This window comes from Rosa rugosa, chromosome 5 (assembly GCF_958449725.1).
Source record: "Rosa rugosa chromosome 5, drRosRugo1.1, whole genome shotgun sequence".
NCBI lineage: Eukaryota > Viridiplantae > Streptophyta > Magnoliopsida > Rosales > Rosaceae > Rosa > Rosa rugosa.
In genome coordinates, this window is record NC_084824.1 from 47,277,876 (window position 1) to 47,278,220 (window position 345).

Sequence of the window (345 nt, forward strand, 5' to 3'; positions counted from 1 at the left end):
TAGCTTGATATCTAGCACAAACACCAACACTAAAAGAAATATCGGGTCTGCTAGCAATAAGGTATAACAAGCTTCCTATCATGCTTCTATACAAGGTTTGATCAACACTAGTTCCAGCCAAATCTGCATCAAGTTTTGAACTAGTTCCCATTGGATTTCGGACAGCAGTAGCAGTTTCCAAACCAAACTTTTTCACAAGGTCATTAGCATATTTAGTTTGAGAGATGTAAAGACCATCACTCCTTTGTTGGACTTGCAGACCAAGAAAATAATTTAATTTGCCACACAAACTCATTTCAAACTCATTTATCATGATATCAGTGAATTCTTTAATAAATGAATCTG